General features: G+C 40.2%; 1 protein-coding gene across 12 annotated transcripts in view; it reads left to right on the top strand.

The window, feature by feature from the left end:
• The window catches only part of LOC135107481 (serine proteinase stubble-like), a 237,911-nt gene that overhangs the window by 137,032 nt on the left and 80,879 nt on the right, over window positions 1-20,000 (top strand). For 10 of the 12 annotated variants that reach the window (XM_064017387.1, XM_064017385.1, XM_064017384.1 and 7 more), the window contains one exon: window positions 11,895-12,031. The exons of the other annotated variants lie outside the window; for them this stretch is intronic. The gene's annotated coding sequence lies outside the window, so the exon portion shown is untranslated. The remainder of the gene's footprint in view (window positions 1-11,894; window positions 12,032-20,000) is intronic. 12 annotated transcript variants of the gene reach the window in all.

Here is a 20,000-nt window from a genome sequence, read left to right as displayed (position 1 = left end):
CGGAAGAATCCTCAGAGCAAGTATATATAACATGAGAAGTTTCTATGAGAAAATTCCTTAACTTACAGAGTTGCGAAGGAGATCTAACGCTTCTAGTTAAGCTCGCAGTCCAATTTTTTTTTTTCTTGAAGTTAGAATCCTCATGATATTCAGGTATAAAGATACCGTATTTCTTACTTTTCCTAGAAGATATAGTTTCACAGTGGAAGTGACACGAAAAGAGAGTTTTGAGTCGATGTCTTCGTGAGCGACTTGGTGTCTTTGGATGGATATACGAGACGTGCTTTGCAGGTGATCAAAGGGAGTTCTATTCTTGTACTGATGTTATTCATTATTCTCCCCTCACTCTGACATTTGTGACTAAAACTCAATATTTCCTGTTGATGATACTGCTGTTGTCTAGAAAAATACTTGTTTGATGTGAAGCAGCATCACTATAAGATGGAAACGTGCTGCGCCTCTCAGCGGAAAACAAGATGTCTTTCAGGAACTACGATTTAGAACTTCGTAGATATACATATATGCAAGAGCCAGCAGAGGAACTCATCAAAAAAGCGAAGCCAGAACATAGTGTCACCTCAGCTCAAAACGCATCCAAAACACACTCAAATCTTTAACGTTCAAAATTCATGCAAGATTATTCAAACCTTTTCTGCAAGGAAAAAGAAGTAAAGAAAACTTGTGTACATTTCACAAAATACCCTTGTTTTGTCATATCTTATAAGATTCTTGCGGAATCGACAGAAGATCAGCGCAGGAAAGTATATGCGAGATAACCTGAATAAGAATGAATGAGGAGTGTACAAGCTCGACCAATAGACAAGAGTGAGGGCACTGACAGACAATGACTGGTTCCCCAAACCCATCACCTTAATATTACATCGTGTGTGTGTGTGTGTGTGTGTGTGTGTGTGTGTTTGTTTTGTGATATTTCTCTCCTTCCGTGCTTCCCTCCTTTCATTCTTTCTTTCTTCATTCTTTCCTTTTTCTGCCATTTCCCATCCTCCCTTCCTTCCTTCCATCCATCCTTCGTTTCTCTTTCAATCTTTTTTTTTTCCTGTGATGTTTTCTTCTTTCTCTTTCTTTCTTTCCTTCCTTTTATCCTTCCTTCCTTCCTCACTAACTTACTCCCTACCTTAGTCCCACCCTTCCTCCTTTCCTACCTCCCCACACTACCTTTTTTCCTAACACCCACCCTTATTAGTTTCATTCCTCACTCCCTCCTCACGTTCCCTCCACTCCCCTTCACCCTCCTCTGCCCACATCTGCGTTCTGTCAGCCGTCCGAGGCAGCCACTCAAGTATCCAACATAACGGAAGAGGACATGTGCATCTTCTTGCTTCTCTTCCTCCTTCTCCTTCTTCCTATTCTTCCTCCTGCCCTCCTCTTCCTCTTCCTTGCCTCTGGGAGAACAAGCGCACGAGTATAATAACAATAATTCGATGCAGTTACTTCTCAGACACTCATGGGAGACCAGTGGCCACATTTACACACACACACACACACACACACACACACACACATACACACACACACACACACACTTTTACCGTAAGCTAAGCGGAGTTTTATGCTTGAACGACTCTTTACAACCCAATTAATTTCATTCCACCACAACTATATAAGAAAAAAGATAATTGTTGGCATCCGTGCGGTTTTTATCTACTCGTATTTCAACATTTTTTTCCCTTCTCTTACCGTCATTACCTGAGTGAACCTATTACGCTGTGTGGTGGTGGTGGTGGTGGTGGTGGTGATGGTGGTGGTAACGGGCGTGATCGTGACTGTCTATAATGTACTGTGTGTGGTGGTTTACAGTATTCGGTTAAACTGTAGTAAGTGTGATTATTCCTTTCTCTCTCTCTCTCTCTCTCTCTCTCTCTCTCTCTCTCTCTCTCTCTCTCTCTCTCTCTCTCTCTCTCTCTCTCTCTCTTTCTCCTCTTTATCTTATCGAGCGTACCTTTTCATTTTTGTAATTCAAGATCTATCGTTTGTGTGATTTATGTTTTTTTAATGAATTTATCAACTAATTGAAGAAAATGTTCAATAATGGAGCGTAGTTTGTGAAATATCTTGTAATTCAAGACCTATTTTGTTGCTGAAGATTAACTTAGTTTTCTTATTGAGAATTTGAGGGAAATTTGGAGTGATGAAAAGTAGCAATCTCTTGTGTGATAAAGAGAGACACACAAAGAGAGAGAGAGAGAGAGAGAGAGAGAGAGAGAGAGAGAGAGAGAGAGAGAGAGAGAGAGAGAGAGAGAGAGAGAGAGAGAGAGAGAGAGAGAGAGAGAGAGAGAGGTGACGTTGAGAACATGAAAGTATCCTTATTCTCACAATTTACGTAAACTTACCTCCTAATTTCTTGAAAGCAATGCAGAGACCAGCAAATTTTCCACCATCAATAGTAGACACACACACACACACACACACACACACACACACACACACACACACAGAAAACTCCCACTCTTCCAGGAATTCAGAGACTTGAAAATCCATGTAATCCCGTTAAAAAGTCGTAAAGGAACGCGGACCTTCCTTAAATTCAGAGGTTCCTGCAGGAGCGGTACTGAGGAAACACACACATGCTCCTTTCCCTCCTTCCTGGCGATTGAGACGGATGGCGACACGGCGTTATTGGCTGACTATTTGCCTGAGTGCTGTTAAGAGAGAGAGAGAGAGAGAGAGAGAGAGAGAGAGAGAGAGAGAGAGAGAGAGAGAGAGAGAGAGGAGAGAGAGAGAGAGAGAGAGAGAGAGAGAGGAGAGAGAGAGATGCTTGTCTATCCGTCTTTTTTTCCTTTTTTTATATATTTTCTCATTGTTTTCTTCTTTTTCTGCCCGATCTTGTGTTGTTTGCTTGTTCTTTACTCCTTACCTTCCTTTTTATCACTGTATTTGCTTATTAACTATCTTTTCCTCGTGTAAAGAAGGCAGACCAAGGAACGAAAAGGAAATATATATACCCAACAAAAACTCTGATCAGCTGTCACTGTCTTAAAAGAAAAGTGAAAATAAATAAATAGATAAATAAATAATAAAAACTGCCTGATCGTATATTTATTAGCGATACTCCTAAAAGCATTCAAGTGGAGAGTTATCTTCTTGAACTGACAAACGGAATAGGCATTTAGTTATTGTTACTCGTACAGTTACGGGCAATAGTAGAGTAACATGTATTCACCGTTTCTTTGTCTCCACAAGTCCTCCGATCTGCTGTGAACGTATTGCTTGTCAGGTTTTATAAGGGGATTGTCAGGGAAGGAGTTGTATTGCTTGTTAGTTTTTATAAGGGGATCGTCAGGAAAGGAGTTGTACTACTTCTCAGGTTCAAAAGGAGATTGTCAGAAAAGGAGTGGTTGCATTATTTGTCAGGTTCTGTTTTGGAGTGTCAGCAGAGGAGTTGCATGTATTGTGTCTGGTTTTATAAGTGGATTGTCTGCAGACTAAAAAAATAACATTTCTCATAATTGTTAACAACTTTTTAAATTCTTATTCCTGTACTGCAGTCTCTGGAATAGTTATGTAGCTTAGAAAGACAAACTTAACTTGTTCTTCGTTCTTCTGCAAACGTTTATTTACAGTGCTCTGAAAAATAGAGATGAAATGAATAAATAAAAATAAAATGGACGACCACAGCAATGAGAGGGCTAAGTTTGAGGGGGAAAAAAAAAAGTAGAGTGGGAAGGAGTGTTGCTGGTTGCTGGACTTGTGACCGCAACTGTACGCATTCTTTTCTTTTTATTATTTTTCTGCCTACTTTCTTCTCTCTTTCTACTTCCAGGCACTGCTGATTTTTGCATGTTTATTTTTTACGCATTTCTTTCTTTCTTACTTTAATTTTTTCCTGCGGTTAAATATGCGAAATAACAGTTTTGGTTAGTATTTTGGTCTCTTAATTGTGTTGTTTTCCTTAATTTCCTGTTTGATTATGATTTTTTTTCTTTTGCTGAACGTATATTTTTGTGTTTTAAATAATTTAGTCTGTAATTTGCGATATTACTTGATTAAATTCACTGCTTCCTTTGTTGCTAAATATCTCTTCTTTTAGTTTTCCTGGCTTTTTAAAACGAGTTTGCTCCGTGAAATGTGTATACGTAATATATTTCTCTCTTTACTAATTGTACATTATTCTGCGTCATGTGGTATAACATATATCATTTCTCTTCAATAGACCTATCCTCCATTAATGTTTTTTGCCTACTTATTTTAGGTTACTTATTGTAATGCTTTGCTAACTCTGTTATTTAAAGTCATTTAGTGTATAATTTACTATATTTCTTTGTCATATTAGGCGTGCATTATAATACAGGCCCTTCCTTTTGTTAATTTGCGTAATTTTTATCTATTCATTTAAGTATTTATATATTTATTTTAGTTCGGTCAGTGTCCTGGTTACCGTTCTTTCCACTCCATTACTAACGCAATTTCTTACTGTAATATTTCTGGTTATTAAACTGTTACATTTCCAGTCTGCCTTATTAAGAGGGAGAGACAGTTACATGCCCGCTGCTTATTACCAGTCCTCCACACAGTCTTTCCATATTAATACTAGTCGTCACAGTTCTCTTTCTCTCTCTCTCTTTCTCTTTTTTTCATCATCCTTCCATTCCCTTCATTAACTCTCTGTGCACAGCGCTTCCTGCAAACACCTTCCATTTGCTTTCCCTTCATTCCCCTTCATTAAGTCTCGATTCCTCACGTCTTTCTTTACCTTCTGTCGTGATATCATCGTTACTTCCTCCACCTCCCTTCTCGTCACTTTCCTTCTTTAGCTAGTGATGCATACACACTTTTCTTCCCCCCCCCCCACCTGTTCTTTCCTCCTACTCACCGCTGACACGCCCTTCTTCCCTCCCTCCTTTCCATCTTCCCTCTTTTCGCTCCTCTGCCTCACCCCCTTTCTCTTTCTCTCCCTCCTTCATCTCTCTCTCCCACGAGGTTCCTCACCTTGACATCCTCCACCTGTTTTGCATCTTGTCACTGTTACTGTCATTGAAGATCCGAAGAAAATAAATGTCTCTTTATTCTTCTGTTACTCTCTGCTATTCTCACTGTCTAATGTTCTCTCGCTCTCCACTCTCTCTCCACTTTATTCACTATATATATGACTACGCATTTTTTTTCTTTTCGGTTTCGAGTACGATTGTTATTGTTAAAGCTTTTAGTGCGATTTTTTTTTTTTTTTTAGTTTTATTTGCGCTTATTACATTTCTTTTCAATTTCAAGGACGGTTATGCTTTTTTTTTTTTTGTAATTTTAAGCTCGATCAAATTTAATTTCCTTGTTAGTTTAAAGTTTTATATCTCACCCCGAATAATTTTTCCCCAATTTTGAGTAAGATTTTTTTTTTCCTTTAGTTTTGAGAACGATGACTGGGGTCTCCCAATTCTATCACGAATATAAGCATGTAATGTTTTTTAGCAACCGACTTTGCATTGTTATTTTCGGAGCTAACAAAAAGAGAGAATAACAGCAGCAAATGTATATTACTGTACCTTCTCTTGCTCTAGATTATGCCAAGGAACGAACACCACCACCACCACCACCACCACTACCACTACAACCGTTGATTTCCGTGCCTTCACTTATACACTCTCCTACATCTCTTTAGATCATGTCGTGCAGTTTACCATTAGCAACTTCGTCAGGAACTTCGCCGGGGCAGAGAGAGCCGCTGTTCTCCCCTTGTGGTCTTCGAGTAACGTTTCCTTTCTGTAATTTGAGCTTGTTTTGTTGAATCACGAGCTTAGCGGAAGGTTTATGTGTCTTGTTCTTATTTATGAGGCAACAGCAATGCGGTGTTCGTTAAGGAGGTGATGGTGGTGGTGGTGGTGGGGGACGAGGAGGAGGAGGAAGGGGAGGAGGAGTAGGAGGAGGTAACGGCTCTTCCATAGGGACAGATGACGCATATTTGCTAGTTAACACTGCGGAAGGGAGTTATGTTTGTTTGTTTGTTTGTTTGTGTGTGTGTGTGTGTGTGTGTGTGTGTGTGTGTGTGTGTGTGTGTGTGTGTGTGTGTGTTCTGCGCTCTATATGCAGCTTGTGGTCTCATTCTCCGTGAGTTACACGATGTTGATGACCTCTGATGCCTCTAATGAGAGAGAGAGAGAGAGAGAGAGAGAGAGAGAGAGAGAGAGAGAGAGAGAGAGAGAGAGAGAGTATATATGTAGCAGTGAAGAGAGTGAAAGGGCAATAGTAGAAGAAACATGAATGAAAGTTAAAGTAAAAAAAAAAAAACTGATGACGAATGGGACGTGTGTGTGTGTGTGTGTGTGTGTGTGTGTCTTTCCATTTGCATATTTTACTTTTCAGAACCTCCCGCTCATTTGAATACAGTGGTGAGAATTTTTATTTTTTTTTTTTTTGTGAGGCGCTCCTGTGGTTAGGTCGTGGTCAGCTGCACGACCACACTAGTCCCTCGTCAAGTCGTGTCGTGGTCGTCGTCGTCATTGCTTGAGCTTGGTGACTGATTCCCAACGGTGTTTATTCTTGGTTTCTTTATTACTTTCGTTCCTCGTCGTAGCAGTTCGTCAGTTTTAAGTCTGTGTTGTCATAATATTTTCTCTTTGTCTTGCGCTCATTTGTTGTTGTTTTCTTGTATTTGTGTTTTCTTGTGTCTCTGTTCCGTTTTCACTTTCTTTGGCTGTTTTCTATCGTTAGTTTTTGGTGGTTAATTTATAAGGTATTTCTCTCTCTCTCTCTCTCTCTCTCTCTCTCTCTCTCTCTCTCTCTCTCTCTCTCTCTCTCTCTCTCTCTCTCTCTCTCTCATCAGAGGTCATCAGCATCCTCTCTGATTCCCAGACGAGACCACAAGCTGTATATAGAATGCATAAAACACACACACACACACACACACACACACACACACACACACAGACACACACACACACACACACACATCAGTTCTTTAAATATATACATCCTTTCACTACCACGTTTTCTAATGTATATCATGATAGACATTTTAATATACAAAATATATTCGTTAGTGATAATGTTCCATTGAGTATTAAGATTGACAACTCTGTATTTTCTTAGCATTCTGTTTGCCAGTTAGTCTTTCTGTCTGTCTGTATTTGTCAATCTATCTATCTGTCTGTCTGTCTATCTATGTATGTATGTATGTATGTATGTATGTATGTATCTATCTGTTTGTCTATCTATGTATCTATCCATCTCTCTATCTATCTGTCTATCTATCTATCTGAGTATCTGTCTGTGTGTCTGTCTGTCTTTCCTACTTTCTTATAGTTTGTCTCCTGTTTCCAAATTTTCAGTACTATAAATGACCAAATGTACTTCGTTAAGGAAGTACTTCCTTGAGGAAATTGTTAAAGGATTAAATCAATAGACATTTTGCAAAACTTTGATAGATGGGTAGATAGATTAATAGATAGATACAGGTAGGTAAGAGGGTGGGTAAGAAGGAAGTGAAAAAAGAAGATAGATGAAAGGAATGACAGTTTCCCACACACACACACACACACACACACACACACACACACACACACACACACACACACACACTCCAACTCTCCCAACCCACCCACAAACATGCACATACACGCACTACCGAATTGGGTGAAGCTTTTAGGCGAAGGAAGTTTGTTTCTTCACAGTACATTAGCATCACCGTACACACCCAGTCTATCAGTAAGCACTGGCTGATGCGACCGAAGTAACCTGAACCTTCCAAACAAACTTAGAAACAAAACGTGATCAGAGAACTTTCCGTCAAACAAGCAAGCGTCTAAACGATACTCCATTAAGAACATCAACATACGAAGCACTGAGAGGAAAGTGAATTAGTGAAAAGTGTATGAGAAAAAAACAGTCAGTATTCATTCATTATATCACTGGAGGTAGAAAGTGTAGATTATCAGATCGTGGTGGGGAAATTAATCTTGCTTTTGGTCCATTAATAACATCAACATACGAATCACAGAGAAGGGAAGTAAGTGAATAATGAAAAGTATCTGGAAAAAGAGTCAGTATTCCATCATCGTATCACAGGAAATAGAGTGTAAATTGTTAGATTGTGATTGGAAAAATAGTGTTGATATCGTTCTTGATCTATTAAAAAAAAACATCACTATACGAAGCACACGGTAGAGAGTGAAGTGCATAAGGAAAACGAGTCAATATTCAATCATCGTGTCAAGGGAGGTGGAAAGTGTAGATTCTCAGATCGTGATGGGGGAAATAATGTTGCTCTTAGGCAGCGCTGGGGCATGAGAAGGTCGCTGAGTTCACACGAGTAGCGGAAGTAAAATAACAGTACAAGTATTTGACGAGAGAGAGAGAGAGAGAGAGAGAGAGAGAGAGAGAGAGAGAGAGAGAGAGAGAGAGAGAGAGAGAGAGAGAGATTTTACTTGTTAAGCTCCTTATGAGAATGAAAATTTACGTATTAAATTATTTTTTGTGTGCTAAGGAGTATTGCCGAGGACACAATAGCGATAAGAAGACGATGCATAATGTTTCCCTGAAGAAAAACACGACCGGAGAAAAATTGAAGTAGTTGGCGTTTTAGTTTCTGAAGTGTCTTGGTAATCCTCGTGTGAAACAATTCAAGTCGTAGGACCCATAAAAGTGATGATGTAGAGCGTCAATTTATATTTTATTCTGTGTTTTATCGAGTAGATTATAGCAACCACATCAATTTTAGTTAGTGTGTTAGTTACAATGTCCTTTTTATGTTTGAAGACCGACAGATAGAGAGATGGGTAAATAGCCGGTCAGACAGATAGACAAATGGATAAACAGACAAATAAATAGGAAGATAGACAGATAAATGAACAGTCTAGCAGACAGAGACATACAGGGAAATTTGAGGTTGTCTGCTAATTTTGTTAAGGTCGATGGTTGCCAGGTGAAGAGGCGACAGCTGGTTGTGTGACGGGGAGGGTACACACACACACACACACACACACACACACACACACACACACACACACACACACACACACACACACACACACACACACACACACACACACACACACACACATTATTTAATCATTTTACCTCCCTTCACTCTCTTCACTCTCTCCACTCTCACTGGCATCACACTCTCCCTTACGGCTTGTTGAACTTTAACTTTCCCTCCTGCCTTCCTCTTTCAAGCTTAAAAATATTACTATAAGCGTTTTTCTGTTTTGAATTTACGCTTGTTCTCATTAACTTTCATTTATGTACGTTTTTCAATAGTTTCCCATCCATTTACCTTTTTTAGTCTTCAGTATTACGTACGCGTTCAATTATTTCAACTTTCATTTCCGTTAATCAAGTGTTCTGTTGATGAACAGGATAATATGAGATTATAAAAAAAAGTTGTAAAAAGTCAGTAGGCCTACACGTGGCAGTCCCTGCAAAAAGCATATATTCCTTTAACTATCATCCCTGTCCATAAAATCTAATCTAATCTTTTAAAGGTTTCTATTGATTCCACTTTGAAAAGGTCATTACTAATTATATTCCAGTCATCTTCCATTCCAATTGGTTCTCAAAGAGAGTGGTAGGTGAATGATATTGATTCAATAGTCAAGTTGTTTGTGCTGAGTCATCAGGAAGCTTTGAAAGAGTAGACAACTTTATGGATGAGGATGATAAGTAGATTTCAAAAAGAGACCGCCACGTGTAGGCCTGGTGGCTTATTGCATCTTTCCTTACTTTCTTATGTTCTTACGCTCTTAGGGGTTAACCAGCTTATAATATGTTATGTTTTGTTTTATGTTGCGTATGTATTCAGAGTCAAGAAGTCACAGGCAAGGAGTCAGTGCCAGGAGTCACAGGCAAGGAGTCGCAGGCAAGGAGTCAGTGCCAAGAGTCATAGGCAAGGAGTCACAGGCAAGGAGTCACACTTGAGACACACCCTTGAGGAGTCTCTCGCCTAAAACCCACGGAAGCCGCAGATCTGAGGGGCGATGACGCAAGACTTCATTGTTAGGACAGCAACATTCTTCCCGACAGACAGTCTAAGCAATTCGTTCTGTCGGGGGGTTGTCAGGCGTGCACGTACTACCGCAAGTATTAATATATTCGTACACACACAAGCCACACACACACACACACACACACACACACACACACACACACACACACACTTGGATTTCATAGTTATGCTATACTTATATTCTTATGTCATGAATACTGTTGATTTCTTTTCATTATTTCATGTATTACTTTATTTCCATTCTCATTAATTCCTCTTATTTCCATGTTTCCTTGTTCTGGGGTAGTCGGTACACATTTCACTCAGCTGTTATTTTTTTTTTTTTTTCCGATTGGTTGATAAATAGGCAAAATTTATAATTGTGAAAAATCTAACCTTGTAGAAGCCTGAGTAAAGAAAGCGCAAACACTGTAGATACATTCTGCATTTCACTTTAGTGTTAACCCCCAAGTAAAGGCAAAGATCTAGACACTCCCATCATCCCTTCCCCCACCACTACTTATTCTTCTCTCTGTTTCTCTCTCTCTCTGGGAAAGGTAAGCTGTGGAAACACGTATGTCACAGCAGCCATGTGTCCCGGGGTGAGGGATGTCATCCACCACAGGTTCAAAGGGCACTGAAATGGACATGAGAGTCGAGGCCACGCAGCTCTAGTGTATGCCCCCACCTTCACCTTAGCATGTTTTTCCCCACTTCCTCTCTCACGCCTCGCCCTCTCAGCCAGGACAGTGATGAGTGGTGCTGTATGGCTGAGTGTCACGCCGCCTGAGTCTCCTTGAGGGCAGGTCGTGCGTGCCTCAAATAAAACTACCACTGAGCAAACGTGCGAGACTACCACTACTATTGTTACTGCTACTGCTACTGCTGCTGCGGCTGCTACTACTACTACTACTACTACTACTACTACTACTACTACTACTACTACTACTACTACTACTACTACGATGACGACGACGACAGTAACGATTCTTCCTCTTCTTCTTCTTCTACTTCTTCTTCTTCTTCTTCTTCTTCTTCTTCTTCTTCTTCTTCTTCTTCTTCTTCTTCTTCTTCTTCTTCTTCTTCTTCTTTTCTTCTTCTTCTTCTTCTTCATCTTCTTCTTCTTTTTCTTCTTCTTCTTACAACAACAAATAATAACAACAACAACAACAACAACAACAACAACAACAACAATAACAACATTAACAACAACAACTACCACCACCACTCACTACATACCACCACCACCATCAGTAGCAGCAGTAACAACAGAACCAGAGACAGTATCAATAATGGTAGTAACAGTAATAGCCTCTAAAGTGTACATATATAGCTTTAATTAGGTTGGGATCAAGACAAGGACCATAGAGTGAGCAAGTTGAAGATAAGAAGACAATTATTGGTGGGTGGGTGACGCTCGTGGCACCCTGCTTACCTTATCCTGGTGGGGAGGAAATTGGATCACCAGAGGGTAAAGAAATAATTGTGGAACTGCTCGGTGATGATGAGATGACGGAGGAGGAGGAGGAGAAGGCGAAGAAGGAGGAGGAGGAGAAGGAGGAAGAGGAGGAGGAGGTATAGGGGAGAAGAGCAATAACAATAACAAGAGCAATAAAAACAACAACAAGTAAAGAACAAGAACAGAAAACAAAAACAAGAAGGAACAACAACAATGAAACAAAAAAAAAGTCAACAAGAGAGAGGAAGGAAGATAACAATGAACAAGAGAGGAGGAGGAGGAGGAGGAGGAGGAGGAGCATGAGAGAAAGGAGGAGGGGATGTTAATGGAATGCTGGTAACCTTCACATCGCTTGCTCACATCAGGCTTATTAATTTCCTGAAGCGTGAATTTGCGTGGATAACTTTTATTAAAGATGTGCAATGTTTTTTTTTATTTGCTTATTAATATTGTGTCTTTTATACGTTTTAGTGAATGTTTCGATTTTTTTTTTATTTTTTGCAGTGATGTGATAAGCTGTAGAACGTGAAGTCAAGAAAGAAGAACGTCTACAAAAAAGGAAACGAAAAAAATGAAGCATAATCAAACAAATTAATAAAAGAAAGGAAAACACGACAAGAGGATATAAAGTAGCGAAGAATGTGAGTAGATTATTGTTAGCAGCCTTTGTTATTTCCCTATTAACCCATTTTCCACACTTCCTTAATTTCATAACCACTGATTACCAACACTTCCAAGGATGCAGTTTAGCAGTTCAACTTTCTGACGCCTGTGATTGAGTGAGCATGTAAGACGTGAAAGGTTACATGCTTGGAGTAGTGAGAATTATTTTTAGAAGTAATTTGTTCTGATGACTAAGGCGGGTGATCAATACGTGACTTCAAGTAGCGATCAACGAATTTTATCGTATGAAATGTAAGAAATTATATCCACTGGAAATTAAGTGACATGCAATGGATATTGATATGTATTCTATTAAAAAGTAATGATGAGAGAGAAAAGAGAAAAAAAAAAGTGCGTTATCTTGCGTCGCTCCAACTCACTGGAACAACTGACAAAATTCTAACTTACAAACGAGATCATTCTTGTTGCGGTGACAGACTGGGCACGACACGTTTCATGAGTGGCATGGAGACTTTTTTCACTCTCTTTCCTTATAGATACTTCACGCAGAACAGAGGCTGGAAATACTTTAATCATACATTGCTGTTTCAGAAAAAAAAAAGAGAAACAACTCAAGTGTTTTTGTATTGTTTTTACCAAGCATTTTTCAAAACTAAAGAAATTCAAAGACTAATTGGCTCCGTTTGTGCTGGGAAGTCTTCCTCTTCCATTACAACTTTTATACTCTCCATTACCTTTTCTTGCATAAGTATTAGGTCCAACCAACAGTGTCTGGTGCTTAAATGTTGCGACCGTAGTCATTTAACCGTAAGCATAAAGGAAACATGTGCAATATAAATATTAGTAATATTTTTTGGGGATAATGTTGTGGAATGTTTTCCGTTTATCATTTGGTCTCTAATACCATACGAAAAGACCGAAATGTCCCACTTGGTGTAATTTACCCAAGATTAGAAGCCACTGACGGGTAGAGAAGGAAGAGTGGGGTTAGAAGACAAGGAGAGTGATGAGATAGGGAGAGTAAAGAAGAGGGAGGGCGTTGTCTTACAAACTATCGCGGTTTTTATCTTTGGGTTTCCACTCACTACCACTTTATTGCCTTCACTGCTCACCTGTTCAACACACACACACACACACACACACACACACACACACAACGTTCAGTTTTCCTCTCGTCTGGCAAATCGGGACGTGCTGCTTCGTTCCATGACCTCAAACTAAGCTATAAAGAAAAATTACATGCCATACACACACACACACACACACACACACACACACACACACACACACACACACACACACACACACACACACACACACACACAAAGAGTTGTCTGTCTATGTATCTGTGGGAGGGGCAGACGGATGAGCAGAGGGAGGAATGAGGTTTCGGGATGAAGGTGCGAGGAATCACTGGTGTTTGCTGAGCGTTGAAAAGGGTCGGCTTAGAAAGAGAGCGCCGCCCTTGGGTTCTTGTCTATGGGATGTGCCGAGAGGAGCAGTGACCGATGAGTCCCTTCTGGCGTGAGTGAGTGCGAGGGTTGTCCTGCTCCTCATCCATTACTCTTCATCACCCCTTGACGCTCCCTCCTTCCGTTACTTTCTCCTTTTTTCTTATTGCTTTTATCTATTCGTCTTCTTGTTCTTATCTTTGTCACCATTTGTCTTCTCACATCTTGGTCTTTATGCTTGTCATCTTCGTAATCATCAGCATCACCGTCCGCCTCCTCCTTTTGCTTTTATTTCTTTTGTTATTAAAGTATTTTTTTATGCACGATGTTAGGTTAAGTTAGGTTTTATTACATTATGTTAAGTATACGTTGCCTAAACAGAAAAAAAAATGACGTTATGGTTCGTAATACAAGATTCATATTTATTGTATGATGGGAGTATACTAATTGAAAACTCCATATATTTTGTTTGTATTTTTCTTTTTATTACATTCGTGCTTACGATATGAGAGACCTGGTTCTCATGTAAAGTGGTAGATGAGCAGCATGGACTCAGCTGGGAGCTATTAAAAGACCAGACAGATTTATGGATGCGGACGATAGACGGAAATGGGTAGGCATGTTTCATACCGGCACTGCCACATGTAGGCCTGACGGCTCCCTGCAGCTTCCTTTGTTTTATGTGCGTATATGTTACCCTAAGATTGATATGTTGCTGAGTTCGCTTCCTGTTCAAGCATACAGAGGTAATATTAATATCGTGACCGTTTTGTATTTTTTTCTTTCCCGTTATTTTCAAGGAACATGAGGTGGCTAGCTATCAATAAAACGCAGTACTGATGATGTAACAGAATGACCGTTAACATCGCGGAGATTTTGGAGTGGAGAGGTATCAGTGTACTCGTAAAGCCGAAAGTTTTCCTTGGCTTGATGATCTTAACGTATCGACAGTCTGTAAGGGAGTATCTGTTTCCACAGTCTTAACACAAATCAAGAAACGCCTCCACTTAAACGTATAGCTTTCTCCCCTCAATACAAAATTGGGAGGTTTCTCTGAGTCATGGCCGGAAAGGATAGCCTGCAATGGTAGTTTGAGGTAAATATGTAAACATGTGTGTGAGGGAGTATGATTAATGTTAGGAAGGTACAGTATTATGTATGATGTAGAGTTAAGTGTGTGTGTGTGTGTGTGTGTGTGTGTATGTGTGTGTGTGTTTACAGATGAAAATACCAAAGTAAAAAAAAAAAAAATAATTGTGTTCAAAAGAAATAACTAGAACATGTATTTAGCGCCTCATCAAAGCAAGAAAGAAAGTAAAATTATCCTTCTTTTCAGAAATTGTTGAGATAAATCATAGGACACTAAATGTTACTGATACTATAGTGAACAAGTGCTTCATTTCTTATCCTACTCACTGACTTTTTTTTTCATTTGAGCACCTGTCCATCATCATCATCATCATCATCATCATCATCATCATCATCTAGTCTTCTTTTTTATTTTACACACTTTGGTTTTCATCCTCTCAATTTTGCAATTTCGTGACTTGTGATTGATTGACTGAGATGAGTGTGTCAAAATGTGCCGGAAGCGAGGATAGGTTAATATTTTTGGCGGTTAGGAAAGACAGACAGACATACAGACAGACAGACGTGCAAGCAGACATACGGAGAAGAAAATAGTCAAATAAGACAGACAGGCAGACACACAGACAGACAGATAGACAGACGGTAAAAATATTCAATCTCTCTCTCTCTCTCTCTCTCTCTCTCTCTCTCTCTCTCTCTCTCTCTCTCTCTCTCTCTCTCTCTCTCTCTATCTATCTATCTATCTATCTATCTATATATATATCTGTCTATCTATCTATCTCTATCTCTTTCCCTCGCTCAATAAAATACATATTCAGTAGTAAACATAAAAATAAATATATGTAGATATGTACACAACTAACGAAGAAAAATAAATGTATAAAAAAACGAAAAGGAAGGAAAGAACGTTAATTCATTGGGTTGAGTATCCAATTACCGGGTAAAATAAACACTGATGCCGGATTACCCTCTTGAGGTCCTGTACATAAACGGCGAGAAGTAAAGGAAGAAAGGTCATTGAGTAATCAGGAAAACGAAGGAACAGTTACGTATATACAGCAGCTGTGGTCTGTAGAAACAAGGAGAACGGGAGGGAAGGGGAAGGGAAATGGGCATAGAAAAATAGTAGGTGTGCATTTCTGCGTAGTTTTAGGGAGAACAAGGTGGAGGAATTACGGAAGAAGACAGAAGAAGCGGTCACATAATGCAAACGAAGGCTATGCAGGGTAAAGAAACGAGGTATTTACACGAGGTCTCTCCCAGCGCGCCTTGCCAAACAGAGCGTCGTATTCGCGGAGTCTGTCTTGTCGGGACGTCATTCCGTCAGATCCAGCCAGCGATTCGCTTCTCTTTCCTCCTCGCTCTCCCAGGATGCGGAAGGGAGGGAGGGTTTCCGAGGGAATGAGAGAGGCAGAACCCGCTACACACACACACACACACACACACACACACACACACACACACACACCATTGTTCATTTGCTATCTCGCCCTAACAGCACTCTTGCTCTTTTGAACAAGCATAAAATAAAAAGGAAGAAAACGAAATACAGCCTCGAAAATCCTTCTCTCTCTTGGGTCAGTTCAAACATTTCTCGCTGACTTCACGGGCGCTCCTAAATTGACCGAGAAAAGAGCACTACGGGAAAAAATAAAAGGTTTAAAGAACATTTCGTGTTTTCCTTCCAGTTACCAGGAGTTTTGCACCTCGAGTGTTTGGGAAAGTTTTAATTCCATGTAAACTTTGACTTGGTTTAGGAATTTTAACCTGAAACGAAGGACGTATTTTTTTAACCTGGGAGAAATCGAGTATTTTCTTGACACGTGATTCTGTGGTTTCACTTTGACTCCTCCCTTGGTAAATGTTTTGGTAATTAACACAACACCTAAGACGATACAGACAAGGATCTTAATTTTCCGAGTCACTGTACACTAAAATGATTTATAGAAGCGGCGCCGCTTGCCAGAATAGGACGAGGATGACACCTAGTATTCGTTTCTATCTTTGCATGTTCTCTTATTCTTATTCTCTTCTCATCCTCTTCTTTCTCATACTGTAATGCTTTGCCTGAAAGTTATTCCTGTCCATGTTCTAAACAATTTCCTCTGATAACTGAAATTAGTTCCGAAGAATTGTTACTGGAGATATGTATATATTCGCTGGTAAAAGAGAGAGAAAAAAGAGAACACGTAGGAAACAAATTTTGATGAGCAGCATAGTGGGCATGATTGAAAGGGTGCTGGATATTTTTCTGCTAATTGATTGCGATTATTCAGTAATCTCGTTATATTATCATCATGGAAAACTGATTGCAGCCTAAAAATTAAAGCGGTGGTAGATGTAGGTTGGATGGTCATATAGTATTGTATTTATTTTTGTGTATTTTGAAACTCTAAGTGTTTGATAATCTGAGTTTCTGTGGTTTTCCTCGAAGTGAATGTTATGTTTTACGACTCCAATGACTGAACTTGGTTTCCGCAAACGTGAAGGACAAGTGAACCTTCCGTGACCCTGAGAAGTGACGGCCGCGACAGAGTTTTATGGCGGAAACTTCACAGGTCCGTGTTAACCACAGCGCCTCGCCCCGCTGCAAGCCGCTCGCCCCTAACCCAGGCCCACCCGTGCCTCACTCAGCCACACGCACAAATTCCCACATGAAACATATTCAAATCTACGTGTAATACAGTTTTTCTTTTATCACAACCCACCACAAGCCAAATGCCCAAGGAGATGAGCGTCTCCAGTAAGCTCAGTGGGGCGAATGCCCTCCTTCCTGGTTTTTCTTGAAATGGACAGTCACCGGCCTGCGGCTTCCTGTCATGTACGTACCCACACTGCTTTTATCAGCGAACACGTTTGTTAATGACGATGATGAAGGTGATAGTGAAAAAGTATGCACGAGCACTTAACAGTTTTTTATGTTTGTGACGAGGCTCAGTCCGTTAATGGCGGCACCTGCGGGGCATACGCACGCCAATTTACGAGTTCACCCAGCGGGCAGAGCCCGAGGCTTTCCGGGCAGCTCGGCGTGACTCCAGACTTTGTGGGTTTGACCACTACCAGTGAACGGATCACGTCTGTGATGAGTTAGTCTTCCTTTTGTTTGACCTTCCTCTAGGTCATTTGTACCTATGTACTCGTACATCTCAACAGTAACAGTACTCCGTCCTGCTTTTTCTCTCTACCCCAAGCACTATTTTTCTGATCCTCACTGCTTAGCAGTCGGAGCGCAGAACCTGACAGTCCAGTCCATCTTCAGCAATGTCACAGAACCTGCGCTGAGGAGAGCTCCATCTCAACACGAAGAATAAGGTCCCACCATCACCACTCAGCACATGCCGCAAAACCGCGTGGCGTCGCCCCGTCACTCTTGGTTGGCGGGACGCAAGTGTCGCGTGGCGGTGTGGATGCTGATCACTGAAGCAAACCAATAGTGTCGTTTTCGCCATCATCATAATATTCGCTAGCATCCGCTTTAGTTTCGTACAAACTATACTACATTTGTTCACGCTTTGCACTAGATCAACTCCAAACTTATCTTTTGCCGCCTGAAATTCAAGAGTCATTCCCTGTATGGACCAAGGCCCCGCTGCACAATATCCATTTATAAACACACCTTTGGAAGTTCACACACACACAAGAAAGTCTGATGAAACGAACATTCCATCCCCGTCAGTCATCCATCAGTCACGTCCAAGGTCCGTTTTCAAATTTTGCTAAATTTACTTTTGATACCCACAGCAAATTATGTCTTTCCTCACGGCATTTCTTTTTGTAGTATGAAGGGTAGGGCGTTAGATAATACGCATTATTATTATTATTATTATTATTATTATTATTATTATTATTATTATTATTATTATTATTATTATTGGCATCAGTAAAAGTAGTAGTAGTAGTAGTAGTAGTAGTAGTAGTAGCAGTAGTACTTTCTTCTATTGGTGTTCAATACCAATATCAAGGTAAAACTAAATCAGAGGAAACAATTTCACTTTTTGTGTAAGATTATTCACGAATCATTTCACTTATTTATGTATATTCCCTGAAATATCTCTTGATATTTAAAATCCAGAATAGAAAGAACTGCATACCTTCTACTATTATGTGACTGACTGACTGGCTGGCGTCAAAAAAAAAAAAAGTGAAGGAAATAGCGGAAAGGTTGTGTCTGAGCGGGACGCACCACCTGATGGACGACTGTGAGCCTTTGCGAGGGTAAACAAGACGCGTTTTGTCTCCCACAATGTGCTGCCGGGGCGATGTGCTGCCCCTTTGTATGTGTGTGTCTTTGTCAGTCTTTTGTAGTGCCATTTCTTATTGTCACTCCTACCGTTTCTTTTCTCTTTTCCTTTATTTTGACGGTTTCCTTTCTCATCTTTCCTTTCCACCTTCGTCTGTCTTGGCATTCAAGCTGCATTTCGCGGTAAGGTCAGACAGTGACTTTTATCGTCATCAGCTAAAAGTATATCAATCAGAGGGATTATGATTGAGTCCTCTATGTTTTCTCTACGTATCCCTTTAATATTCTTCACCTCAGTACGTAGAAAAGTAGAAAGGAATAACTTTTCTGGTTATGACTCCCTTCCCATACTTATGAATCAATCTTGTATGTTTTCCTTAGGTAATAAGTGTTCCTCACTTTTATATATATACAGATATTTTTTTTATCTGGTGCAGTTCCTCACTTTTATATATATACAGATATTTTTTTATCTGGTGCAGCAAGTGGCGGCCAGTGTGGACAGAAGACGCGGGTTCAAAACTTTTCGCGTTGCCGTGATTCAAATCTTAGCCACTCCGTCTGTAAGGTTTATGGAGTACCTGACTTGTTTTCCTTCCGTCCTTCCCGACCGCAACTCATAAACCTTGTGATGCTCGTATTTCCTTATTTGTAGGACTGGAATGCATCTCTCTCTCTCTCTCTCTCTCTCTCTCTCTCTCTCTCTCTCTCTCTCTCTCTCTCTCTCTCTCTCTCTCTCTCTCTCTCTCTCTCTCTCTCTCCTCTAAACGAACTTAACGGTAGGTTTAAAGCAACACGTTCTTTTATATTGATAATTAAAAAGGTTATAAATATACAGAAAGGAGAAAATGTATACAAAAAAAAAAATCCTACAATATACAAAATTATCAGCGAAGCACCAGTGTCGGTGTTTGTGTTTTTCGCCAGCTGTGGGCTGCCACTTTCACTCTTTGAAGTGTCATGTTGTGAGTGTGAGGCGTAGCTGCCGTAAATAAGTTCCACAATCTCGAAGTTCTTGCCGTGCAGGAGCGCTGGTGCTGCCTTGAGTGTGATAGAGGCACCTACACCAGCATGTCACTGGAGGTGGTGGTCCTGGTCTCCCTCTGAATAGTTCTAGGCTTTGAAATTATCGATATTTAAAGACATATTCAACGCATTCAAAAGTTATCATTATTCAAGTTGCAAAGCGTGGCAGGGTGGGGTTGG

Source organism: Scylla paramamosain, chromosome 15 (assembly GCF_035594125.1).
Source record: "Scylla paramamosain isolate STU-SP2022 chromosome 15, ASM3559412v1, whole genome shotgun sequence".
Lineage (NCBI taxonomy): Eukaryota > Metazoa > Arthropoda > Malacostraca > Decapoda > Portunidae > Scylla > Scylla paramamosain.
Note: the sequence above shows the minus strand (reverse complement) of the source record. Positions and strands in the feature narration are given on the sequence as shown.